Source organism: Petaurus breviceps, unplaced genomic scaffold, assembly GCF_028583685.1.
Source record: "Petaurus breviceps papuanus isolate PSGF00001 unplaced genomic scaffold, PetGlider_PUasm1.0 90416, whole genome shotgun sequence".
Classification (NCBI taxonomy): domain Eukaryota; kingdom Metazoa; phylum Chordata; class Mammalia; order Diprotodontia; family Petauridae; genus Petaurus; species Petaurus breviceps.
The window spans coordinates 1,840,936-1,853,854 of NW_027187244.1; positions in this window are offsets into that span (position 1 = coordinate 1,840,936).

Below are 12,919 nucleotides of genomic sequence, written 5' to 3' on the forward strand. Positions count from 1 at the left end.
TCAAAATATAATATATTCATATATATTACACACACACATATATATACATACAAACATAACACATCCATTATATTTGTGTGTATATCAGCAACTAGAAGTACATGATGATAGAAAAAAAGAGTATGACTGGTTACATACACACATATATAGATACATGCACATATATATAGTGATACAAATATTAAAAGAAGAGATAGCCCCTTCCCTCAAGGAGCTGATATTCTAATAGGGGTACATAACAGAAATAAGTAGAGAACGGGTTTTGTACTAGGCAGAAATCTGGGGGTGAAAGAAGAGAGGAATAGGTGCGTGGACTCATAGAGATTATGATTAGGTATATGATGAGATATCTAATTTGGTTTGTGAAACTGAAGCATGTCCTGGTGTCAGGGACAAGCCAGTAAATATAATGAAATAACAGTTAATTTGTATACACTTAGTTACCAATCAGCTTGAGTTGAACTGGTCCCAGCTTAGTTTTCTTGAACAAAGTCTGGTAAGTCTACAAGTATTTAATTCTTCCTAGTCTTCATCCAGCTTGACCACCATTATCCATATGGACAATGGATGTGAACGGCAAAACTCTAATGAAGGTTTCTGAGATTTTCAACTCTCAAATGTCAGTCTTCTGAGACACAAAATGGATGCATGTCTCTCCCCTATTCATTAAATCCTTGCATAGAAATTCTTCCTCAAAGTATTTTTTGAGTATTCTCCATGTATTTTTCAGGCACTAGAGAATGTTCAAAATAAAATTTCTCTAAAGTCACTGTTAAGCGTGAGGATCCAGCACTCTTGTGACACACACTGCTTCTAGTTTCTTTGTAAGCTTTGCATAAGAAGCATTCATGTTCAGTTACTGCCCTATAGTACACTAAAAACTCTAAATTCAATCCAATTGATCCTGATACATTAGAAAAAGTTTATTGAATGTAGACATTAGATTTAAGGTATCTATCTTTTTTTTTTTTTAAGCAATTGGGTTAAGTAACTTGCTCAAGGTTACACGGCCAGTTATTTCTGGGTGTGGTGCTAAGTATCTGGGCCCAGATTTGATCCCCAGGTCATCCCGACACTGGAGCCGGTGCTCTTACTCGCTGTGCTACCTGGCCGCTCCAAGGTATCTATCTTCTTGTTGACACTGGTGACTTCTTTGTACAACTTCATGCTCATACTAATATAGACCAAATATAGGTATTCAGTCTGAATTATACCCCATCCCCCCACCCCAGTGGAGCACTGTAGTGTTACAGGCACAGAAAATGTAGATTTGTAATGAGCACCCACAATTTGCTATCTTGAGCTACTCCTTTTTGTACATAGAACCTCTGGCAAAGGTATACAAACTTCAAAGTACTCTGTGGTCCTTTATATACTAAAAAAAAAAAAACACAGTTCACAAGTTCCCACCAATGCATCAGATTTAGAACAAAATTAGATCAAAGCAAAGAATAAAATGGAATGATGTAGTGAGAAAAATACCACTAGAACCTTTAAAACCATTAACCTGAGTTATATTCTTATATACCATCAGAGGGGGCAGCATGTAGAGCATGTGGAGCAAGGGTACATGAATATAGTTGATGAAACTGAGGTTCAGAGCAGTATGAAGAAATCATTAACTGGAGAAAAGGTATGGTTTTGGTGGGGCATCGGGTGTACCATCTTTTTTTTTTTTTAGTAGGATGGGGAGTTTGAGAGGTTCTGCCAAAGAAACTTTCACAAGGTCTTCATGGGTCCCAGTCATGCTAGTACTCAGTGTGTTCAGCCTTACAGAGCCAAATAGTTCTGTTTTTATAGAATGGTTAAAATAGAGAATAAACTCTATGAAGTAAGCACTAGGTTCTACAGGGACTTCTGACATCCGATAAAAGTATGTTTTAAAGTAATGTAGTCTTTATTAAATGTATTTATTGAAAATTTGCTATTTACAAAGATACTAGGCTACGTATTCAGGGATATATAAAAGCAAATGAGATGGCGTCTTTCCATCCTCAAGGAGCTTACAACCTAAAAGCATTGATTTTTTTAAAGTGAACAGTATGGCAAAATTTTGTATGGAACACATGTAAACACAAATAAAAATATATTCTTTTTTTTTAAATGCTTTATTAACTTCTGATTTACATCATTCGTTTCTGCCAGATTTTGAGTTACAAATTTTCTCCCCGTTTTTCCCCCAACCATCCCCCCAAAACAGCAGTCCCACAGGATATCCCCACCTCTGATCTGCTCTCTCCCATATTTTCTCCTATACCCGTTTCAACTTTTCCAGTAGGGCATGGTGGATCTCTATATTTCCCAATTACATGTAAAACAATATTGATAATAGTATATATATATTTAAACATTTGATTTTAAAACTTTGAATTCCAGATTCATTCCCTTCCTCCCTTATCACCCACCCTTACTGGAAGATAAGCAGTTCAGTATAGGTTGTACATGTGTGGCTAATGCAAAACAATAACATAGCAGATATATTGTAAAAGACTGACTATATTTCCCTCCCTCCTATCCCACATCCCATTTGTTCTATTCTCTACTTTGATCCTGTCCCTTTTCAAAAGTGGGTGCTTCCAACTTCCCTCCCCCCCAGCCTGCCCTCTCTTCCATCATCCCCCCTCACATCCCCTCCCCCCCCATTCTCCTGGAGGGTGAGATCCCCTATTTAGTGTGTATTTCCCTCCCTCCTCAAGCCAGATTCAATAGGAATAAGGTTGACCCATTCCCTTTTGCCTTCCTATTCTTCCCCTCCATTGTAACCATTTTCCCTTGCCTCTTCTGTATGAGATAGTTGCCCCACTCTGTCTCTCCCCATCTCCTCTCATTATATCCCTCTCACCTCTTAATTTCACCTTTTAAGTATCATCCCTTCCGGTTAAATTCATCCTGTGTCCTCTATCTATGTATACCTGTAAACATATATACACACATTCACATATGTATTCATATGCCTGCATACCCTCATTTAAAGACATATATATATAATATATGTATTTCTAATCCCTTCAACTACTGAGAAAAGTTTCATAAGTTACAATTATTGTTTTTCCATGTAGGAATGTTAATAGTTCAACTTTGGCCAAGTGGCTCAGCAAGCAAGAGCACCAGCCTCAGTACCGGGACGACCTGGATCAAATCCGGGCCCAGACACCCAGCACCACACCCAGAAACAACAACTGGCATTGCAACCCCGAGTAAGCCACTCAACCCCAATTGCTCAAAAAAAAAATAGTTCAACTTTGATAAGTTCCTTATGATTTCTTTTCCCTGTTTACCTTCTCATGCTTCTCTTGCTTCTTGTATCTGAATGTCAAATTTTCTATTCAGCTCTGGTTTTTCCAGCAAGAATGCTTGAAAGTCCTGTATTCCACTGAATGACCATATTTTCCCCTGAAACATGATACTCAGTTTTGCTGGGTAGGTGACTCTTGGTTTTAATCCCAGCTCCCTTGACCTCCGGAATATCACATTCCAGGCCCTTCGATCCCTCAGTGTAGAAGCTGCCAGATCCTGGGTTATCCTGATTGTGTTTCCACAATATTCAAATTGTTTCTTCCTGGCTGCTTGTAATATTCTTTCCTTAATCTGGGAATTCTGGATACTGGCTATAATATTCCTAGGAGTGTTCTTTTGGGGATCTTTTTCAGGAGGTGATCGGTGGATTCTTTCAACCTCTATTTTGCCCTCTCGTTCTAAAACATCAGGGCAGTTTTCTTTGAGAACTTCCTGGAGGATGCTTTCCAGGCTCTTACTTTGGTCATGGCTCTCAGGCAGTCCAATAATTTTAAAATTATCTCTCCTGGATCTATTTTCCAGGTCAGTGGTTTTTCCCATCAGATATTTCACATTGCCTTCTATTCTTTCATTTGTTTGGATCTGTTTAGCAGCATCTTGATTTCTCATAAAGTCATTAGCTTCCATTTGATCCAATCTAATTCTGAAGCAATGATTCTCCTCAGTGAGTTTTTGAGATTCTTTTTCCATCTGGCAAATTTGACTTTTTAAGGCATTCTTCTCCTCATTGCCTTTCTGAGCCTCCTTTGCCATTTGAGTCAGTCTGTTTTTTAAGGTATTATTTTCTTCAGTCAGGCTGTTGACTCTCATTTCATAATTTTCTTGCATTGTTCTCATTTCTCTTCCCAATTTTTCCTCCACTTCTCTTATCTGCTTCTTAAGGTCCTCTATGGCCTGTAACCAGCTTGTATTTTCCTTTGAAGCTTTTGGTGCAGGAGTTCTGACTTCACTGATTTCCTCCTGTTCCATGCCTTGCTCCTTATCCCCAAAATAGGAGTGTAATGTTGGAATCTTCTGTCTGCTTTGTTTCCTTTGCCTGCTCATTTTGCCACTCAATGATTTGACTTTGGGGCTTTTTGCCACAATAGGACTCTGCCACCAGACAGGGGAGTTTTCGTCCCAAACGCTGGGGTTTTCTCAGCTGCCAGAGGTATTAGATGGGCCCTCTCTGAGGTCTCCACACGCTCTGGCAAGCTGGACACACACCCCAGGACCTCCACCCTAGACTGCAATCCAGATCCAAGCAGGTTAAAGCAAGAGCAATTACCCCTCAGACTGGTGCTTGGTCCCCCTACACTCTGCAGGCCAGGAGCTGAAGCCGCCACATGGCGCTGGCAGGCTGTGCCGGCATCTCAGCGGTTTCTCGCCCTGGGGGTAAAAGCCAGGCACTCCCAAAGTGTGGTCATACTGGGTCCCAAAGTCCAGAATGCACTGTCCTCTCACCTTGTCCTTCGCATCTATGTGTTCATAAATCTGGAAATGGCCACAGCTGCTGCTTATCTGGAGTGCCTCTGGCTGGCGGCTGGTCAGGCCCGCCCTGGGGCTAAAGCCTTGGCATGGGACTGGGCTCGGCTCCCAGAGCGCTGCACTGGCCGATTCCTGCCGGCTTGCCGGGCTGTTCTCAGCGGGAGGTTAGCTTTTCTGTGTCATTTTGTGGGTTCTGCAGCTCCAAAGTTTGTTTAGAGTCCCCTTTTTACATGGATTGGGGAGGGTGGAAGCCAGAGCTGCAGGAGGGTCGTGCTTCTACTCCGCCATCTTGAATAAAAATATATTATGCTTTGAGGAAGTTGCTATGAAACTAATTAAAAACTTCTGTTTGATTCAAATGGGTTCAAAGCATTCAAGGAAAAGAAATAGTCAAAGCCCCAAGGGGGGAAAAAAAAACCTTTGCCTCTTACAGAAAACCATATAATAAAATAAAGAAATCAGCAGAATAAAATTATTTTCATGAAAATTAAGTATTCATTAAGAAAGAAGGAAGAAACATGGAAATCAAGAGGTACAAGTTCTCAAGTTAACTTATAAGAAAGCGGAATAAGGTGAATAAGAGATATAAGCAGTGACTAACAGAATAAGTACTGAGTGACTCTGGGCCTAGAGTCAGGGAGATCTGAGTTCAAATCTAGCCTCAGACATTTACTAGCTCTGTGACCCTGGGTAAATCACTTAACCTTATTTGTCTCAGGAAATGGCAAACCACTCTAGGAGTTTTGCCACCTCCCCCCAAAAAAGGAGTCACAAAGAGCTGGATATAACTGAAATAACTGAAAGACAGCATGCTCTGGCTGCTAGAAACTGAAGGTCTTTTAGATATAAGGAAGTCTCTTAGGTTAGAACATTCTTTATAAGAGAAATGAAAACCTAGATTTAGTTAAGCAGTGATTGATACATTGAGATTAAGGAGAGGGAACCAATTATATTTCTTTCAATATTTTTTCTCTTATATATTTGCATGTATACACACACATATATCTATATATAATATAGATATATATGCACATTTGTACATATGTAAAATATATGGGTGTCAGCTTAAGGAATTTTTATACTATTATCTTAACATATTGCTAAGGCAAATAAGAAATGAAGATTTCATCATATGCTTTAAAAATTAAAGGATTATAGATTTAGGGGTGGAAGGGATACCAGAGGAAATATAGGCAAATCTCCTCATTTCATAGATGAAATTTGGCCACAGAGGCTAAATTACTTGTTCAAGGTCACACAGGTATATTTCACGCATCTCAACTAACTACATGTGGCACAGCTGAGTTAAATAGGCTACTACTTTGAACAAGTACCACAATTATCTGGTAGAGGCTATTGCAAATGCAGGAATATTAAAGACTAGCTTATATTTTGTAATGTTTTCCAGTTAAAAAATACATATCTTCCTCACAACAACCCTGCAAGTAAGGAGTGAAAGTATAATTCCCATTTTATTATTTGCCCAGACAATTGAATTGACTTGCTTAAAATCACAGCATTTATAAGTATCAAGAATAGGACTCATACCAAGTTTTTTTTTAACTCACATTTAGTGATCTTTTCAATATACTATGATGTATCATACCTGGGTGGAGCCAAGCAATTTTAAGACAGCTTGACCTTCAAACCCAGACTTACTTCAGAGAAGGAAATGTCACACACAACTTTCCTTTAGTAACTTGATTAATTTTGTCTCCATAATATTGTTAGATTGCTTGAGGTCAAAGTTACCGTATGCACTTCCTCATAAGACCATACATAAGAGCCATGCATTTGGTTCCATTTTCAAAGCAGCTTTTTCTGGATCTGCAGTGACACTGAAGTTGCATATTGTGTTGTTAAGGGAATTAAGTGGTGCTAGGCCTAGAGTCAGGAGAACCTTAGTTTAAATCCAGCCTCAGACACTTATTATTTTTGCAACCTTAGGCAAGTTATTTAGTCTTGTTTGCCTCTTTTTTCTCATCTGTAAAATAAGGTAGAGAAAAAAAAAGGAAAACAACTCTAGTATCTTTGGGAATAAAACCCCAAAAGGAGTCACAAAGAGTCAGACACAACTGAAATGAATGAACAACATTGAAAATCATTCTCATTCTCATCAACCAGATTCTCTGAAAAGACTAGCAGCACCAAAAAAGCATTAAGAAAGAACAGTCTTTCTTGAAAATATGCAGATTGGTGCCAAAGACAAGACCCTAGGTTGTACATATGGAGGAGCTTAATATATCTCTGGTTTACATCATTAGGAAAAGTGAAGGAAATAGTACAGCACATTTGAGTTGCAAAATTAGATTACATATATATACACAAAATGAGGTTCAAAATGAAAGGATTGAACTAAACGATCCCTACATTCTCTTCTAACTCTACATCCTGTGGTCCTTCATTCATTCATTCAGACATTTATATGTTTGAGAACATATATCTTTTCTTTCCATCCAGTCTGCATTTTACATTAAAGATTTCATGGAATCACATAGAATGTCAAAGGTGCAAAGCCAAGCCCCCAAAATCATCTCCACATCTCAGTTTGCAGACAAAGTAACTGAGGATCAGAGAAGGGAAACCATGTGACCAAACTCACATTGCCAGTAAGTAGCATTACCAAGTCTCAGAACTCAGGTCTTTAAGTCCAGTGGTTTTCTCTTATAGCTCTGTTCAAATAATCATTGTTTTATGTTATCATATTAAATAAGGTTTATTGTGTTAAGCAGATATTCATTATGTTATTCGATTCCCATAATAACCTAATAAGTTATATGTGATACTAGTATGGTAGAATTTGAACCAAGGTCGCTCCTAAATCTAAGTCTAGGACAGTTTCTTCTACACCACACCATTACTTATTATTAAGTATATTTGTTCTTCTTGTAACACTTAGAATTCCCATTAATTTAATATTTTTTAAAATGCCTATAGTGGAAACTGGGTAAGGAAGAGGAAGAGAAAAAGTTTACTAAGATATTTCTCAAGGAACTTACAATCTACATAGGGGAGATAAGATATATATTCACATACATGTATATATACAATGCAATTTAGAACACAAATACCTAAGTACAAAGAATTATTAAGTTAGATGAGAAAAGCAATCTTACTCCCTTTTCACTCTCTTCTTTTATTTGAATGCTTCTTTTTTTCCTCGAGTCTTATTGAAGTCAAAGATTGTCTTAGGAAGCTTACAATCAGGATTAAATATTCATTTAAAGGGACACATTCACAAAATCATGGAAACAACATTGGGAGGGACTTGAGAGGCCTTCTAGCACCATCCTTACCTGAGCAACAATACTCTTGACCCCATCCGTGAGAATTTCCTTCACCCTCAGCTGTCATTTCCACAGTAAAGCACTACTACCCAAGGCAATCCATTTTACTTAGGAAGAATGCTAATTTTTTTGTTGTTGCTGATAATCACCTTACTGTACAGTTGCTTTCTAATTGAAATATTAACATGTTGGAGGATTTGGCTTTTCTGGTTCCTATTCCAAGTTTCTGTTTGGATTTTGGCAGAGGAAAATATAATTGACTTTTGGGGGCATAATTATGTTAATTGAACCAAAGAAAAGAAAGAAAAAAAGAGGCACTTTGAGGGTCAGCCAATTTAGTTTCAAAATCCTGTAGTGTTTTCTTTAAAAATAAAAAAACCTTTCAAGGCATAATCTGTAAATGTATATGATTGAGCTGGGCACTTTTCAAATACAAAACCTTGAAGTAATACACCTTGACAAATCTACTGTCACTTGAGAGCACATCTGCAATGTAGATAACAAAATCCAGGTACCCAACCTTGTTTTCTAGTAGAACATTATCGCCCCCTAGAGGTTCTAGTGAAAACTAATTTTCTCTCCCCAGGATTTCTGGAAAAAAAAAAATACATTCATTTTCTTCAACAACAACAAAATGAATTAAATTCCCCCAATGTGGCACTGTGCTTAATGATGGGTATACAAAATAGAAATAACATAGACTTTTCTCTCAAAAAGATACAAGCTGAAGGAAAAAAAGATAAGGATACAAACATCAAGGAATAAGTGCAAAGAAACAATGCAAAAATGGTGCAAAGGAGATAAAATGCTAGTAAGAAATGGAGGAGAGGAAGATCACTTTGATGGGGAGGGGAGTCATGGAACCAGGGGCAGGTCACAGCTGCCTGAGTTGAGCCTTGAACAGAAGGATGGAAAGATTTTAACTGATGGAGATGGGGGAAGATAGAAGTCTGCTAAAGGCCTTGAGAACTGTGTAAGCAAGATTTTGGAGCTGGGAGAGGGATGGACAAGAAATAATCATCTGACTAGAATACATAGCAATATAAGAAAAGTCCAGATGACACTTATTGCCCAGAAAATTATTTGAATTTTATACATCTAACTGATATAATGCTATTGCATGTTTTAGCGTCAATAAAAAGTATCTCCAGTGAGAAAATGCTTTTAAAACTGAGTATCTCTTGAACATGTTCCATTTGTGAAAGATACATTATTATAACAATCATGTGTCAATTTCAAACATATAATGCTATTTTAACTTGGTAAGAATATAACATTTTCTCAAAATGAAAATATTATTTTGATGTTTCTCTGTTTTTTTCTTAGATTCTGGATTTCTCTATCCTCATTACATCTAAACTGGATATATCTAAAGCCCATGCTTTTATTTTTTTAATTTATGATTCCATCAAAGTGGGGAACTCCCACTGTGGAAATACCCTCTGCTGATGCAGATTTATAATTAATCTCCTGATTGTCTTATACATTTCCCTTGGGTTATTAAGAGGTTGTTATTTTTCATGATTACTGAGGTACTAAGGCAATATTTAAATTCAGGTATTCTTGAATCTAATGCTAGGCACTCTTTAGCCCCTAGTGTAAAATGGAAAATATACAGTGAATACGTAGTAAAAGATTGTATGATACACAATTATGAATGTTCTAGGATTATAGTTAATAATGACTAATATTTATATTGTATTTCAAAGTACTGAAGGACTTTTCTCATGATTTCATTTGAAGTTCAGAGTAACTAAGTGAGAATAGGTATAAGAAGCATGTATTATTCACATTTATAATGAGTAACTTAGGAGCTTGTGTCCTTTTACTAACTGTACAGTTAGTAAGTTACTGGAGTCAGGATTTGAAACCAGAACTCTCCTGGCTCTAAGCCCTTTCAATTACTAAATCATATTTGCTTTTAATATCTCTAACTCCCTCCCATTTTCTGATTGATTACCCCCTTTTTAAAAACTGAAGTGACTCTGATGCAGCAATAAAGATTCCCAAAATAAAACTATTCACAAAAGAAATATTTTTGCAAAGAAAAATTAGAGAGCAGTAAAAAGTGAAAAAAATAAAAACTTAAATCTGTATCATTTGGGGTAAATAACTACCTTATCTCTAAAAAAGAGGAACTTAGATTAGATGGCTTTTAAGGTCCCTTCTATCTCTAAAAAATTACAATCTGAGTGATGAGTAAATAATGTTATTTTTCTATTTCAATGGGAGGATGTAGGTGGTGTTTGTTTCTAAACTAGCCTTGAGAAAACACAAAGTATTCTACATAATGAATATTTCTTTAAACGTGCTTCATCATTTCTACAGCAAACCTATAATCTACTAAACTGTAAGCTGCCTGAGGGCAAAAGTGCCTGTCATTGTTTCCTAAATATCCCACAGTATTGTGATTCCTACACAGTTGGTTCTCAAGTATATCTGTAGAATTGAATCTAATTTTTAAAAATTCAGTAGAACTTTACTAGTTTTTCTTTTATTATTATTTGAATATGGACTAAGCTTGAGTTTGGTTTCGTTAAACCTTTCTTTATAATGCGATTTAGCATAAGCAACAGTATGAGAAATACTTAAAATATAAAGCGTGAACTTTTCAAGAACATTCCAGCACCAGAGAAAGACACACATATATAATGAATTTATAAGCCAAATATAAACAAAAATCCTAAGTCTGAAATTTGCCTCTGCCACCTATTGTTCTGTGTGAACTTGGAAAAGCTACTTGCTGCCCACAGATCTCATTTGTAAAATGAGGGGATTGGAAATTATTTCTAAGATCCCTTCCAAATTGAAATTGTATTAAGCAAATCAAAAATTTTTAGTACAATGTATTTTTAAAACCTGGTTTGAGTTACTATTTCTCCTAAAAAGAAGTAACATTCTTTAAAAAATCTATAATTCAGATTGTCCTTTCCTTCCATTATTTCAATTTACTGTGGTATTGGCTGGAAACACATTTTTTATGCTTAAAAAAATATTGCAAACTTTGGTATATATAAGCTATGGAACACAGATTCATCTAACTGGAAGGACTCTTCAAAGTCTACTCCTTTCATGGATGAAGAAACAGGGACCTAATGAAGTAATATGACTGGCTCAAAGTTTTTAAAAAGTGTTAAGTCTGACCATGTTATACAACCCTATTCAGTAAATACCAGTGGCTCCTTTTCATCTCCAGAATGAAATATATAAAAACCTCTGATGTTCAAGGCCTTTCATAACCTGCCCTCCTCTCCTCTTCCTTTCCAGTCTTCTTATACCTTACACTCCTCCCAGGCCCCAAACTATTCCAATATCCAGAGATACTGCCTTCCTTGCTATTCCTTGAACAAGATACTCCATCTTCCAAACAGCATTTTCAGTGCTGACCTCCATGCTTAGAATGGTCTCCTTCATCTTTACCTCCTGGCTTCCCTTGATTTCTTCAAGTCTAAGCTAAATTTCCACCTCCTACCAGAGGCCTTTCTCAATTCTTCTCAATTCTAGTGCTTTTCCTCTCTTGATTATTTATCCTATATATTGTTGGGGGGGGGGGGGCTGCATGTGAAGACTTTCCCCCAGAAGAACAGGTAGATTAAAACAATTTGTTCCAAAGACTCTGAAGACAGCTAAAGCTTAGAACTTGGCCAGAAATTAAAGATGCCAAGGTTATACACTGCTTCCCATGTCATAACTAGTTATCTTGGCTTTTGTCATTCCACTGGACTTCAATGACTGGAAGAGAGTAAAACTGATAACTTCGTGTTCCTCTGCCTCACCTAAATCCAGTTCATGCATCAATCAAAATGTTAACCCCACGATGTCATTTATCCTCTTAAAAAAAAAAACACATTGCTTGTTTGTACATATTTGTTCGCATATCATTTTCCTCTAGTAGACTGTGTGTTCCTTCAGGGGAGGGTCTGTGTTTTATCTTTCTTTGTATCTCCAAAGCTTAGCATAGCTCCTGATACGTAAAACAGGTGCTTAATATTTATCGACAAAAAACAGGTGTCTTAACCAAGACATTAGTTCTATCACCTTGGGCTATAATCACTAAAGAATATCATAATTTAAAAAATATTTTTCTAATCTATTTCTTCTGCCAGGAGGTAAACAGTGTGGTTCTTAAAAAAAAAAAAAAAAAAAAGATTGCTTAGACCCACCATGCAGCTGCGGAATCCTACTACTGCTTCAGTCCAGTGAGATTGCCCTGTTCCAGGCTACCTACATGTTGAATTGTGACCACAGCTCCAAGTGTATCTGCACCTGTTGCTTTGTCACTTGCCCATTGTTACAGTACTTTGAAGTAGGTGTAAAAAAATAAAAGTAAAATGATATGAGTGATGTTTTTTGATTCAAGCATAAATTGGACTTATGTTAGGCAGAGTTGTGCTAAATCATTAGCTTCACTCTCTGAGTCCAGTGGCAAGCCAAAAGTCAAGATCACTGAGATGGTCAAGATGCAGAGGATGACTGGAGTCTTTGATGTCTAACCAAGCTCTCAACTCTCCACATGAGACAATATCCAGAGCTTAAAATCAGTCTACTTAACAGTTTTTCTAAAATGAATCTAATAATTTCTATCCTATCCATTTATTTGCAGTTAACATATAACAAAAGTCAATCTTTGAAATTTAGTGGTTTTTTTTTTTTGGTAAGACACTTGGATGTTGCCTATAAGTATATTGATATCATTATAAACATTAGATCTGAAATGAACTTTAAGAGATTAGTCACTTCATCTAAACCCACTTCAGGAAAACTGAGATAAGCTTATTCACTCAAGATTATAAGCAAGAGGGAAAGCTGTGTCATCTCCTATGTCCAAATCAAGGAATGATGACACATTTATATAGCACTTCAAGGCT